Below are 404 nucleotides of genomic sequence, written 5' to 3' on the forward strand. Positions count from 1 at the left end.
CTGGGGCGCTGGCTGGAGCTGAGGGGCTGGCTGGGAGGCTGGCTAGGAGGCTGGCTGGAGGGCTGGCTGGAGGGCTGGCTGGGAGGCTGGCTGGAGGGCTGGCTGGGGGCTGGCTGGGAGGCTGGCTGGGGGCCTGGCTAGGGGGCTGGTTGGAGCTGAGGGGCTGGCTGGGAGGCTGGCTGGAGGGCTGGCTGGGGCACTGGCTGAGAGGCTGGCTGGGGGACTGGCTGGAGTGCTGACTGGGGGGATGGATAGGAGGTTGCCTGGAGGGCTGGCTGGCACTGTCTCCCTATTCTCTTTCCCTTTCTCCTCCTCCTGCTTCTCTTCTCTGCCCCTCCCCCTCCTCTCCCCTTTGCTCTCTCCCTCTCTCCCTTCTCTCACTCCCTCCCCCTCCCTTTATCTCT

General features: G+C 67.8%; 2 protein-coding genes across 2 annotated transcripts in view; one reads left to right on the top strand and one right to left on the bottom strand.

The window, feature by feature from the left end:
* The window catches only part of ADCY2 (adenylate cyclase 2 (brain)), a 388,416-nt gene that overhangs the window by 153,819 nt on the left and 234,193 nt on the right, over window positions 1–404 (top strand). The window lies entirely within an intron of this gene.
* Window positions 1–404, bottom strand: part of LOC102870673 — a 27,639-nt gene that overhangs the window by 19,960 nt on the left and 7,275 nt on the right. The gene's annotated exons all lie outside the window — the stretch shown is intronic.

This window comes from Elephantulus edwardii, unplaced genomic scaffold (assembly GCF_000299155.1).
Source record: "Elephantulus edwardii isolate Elephantulus edwardi_28Jun2011 unplaced genomic scaffold, EleEdw1.0 scaffold00375, whole genome shotgun sequence".
Lineage (NCBI taxonomy): Eukaryota > Metazoa > Chordata > Mammalia > Macroscelidea > Macroscelididae > Elephantulus > Elephantulus edwardii.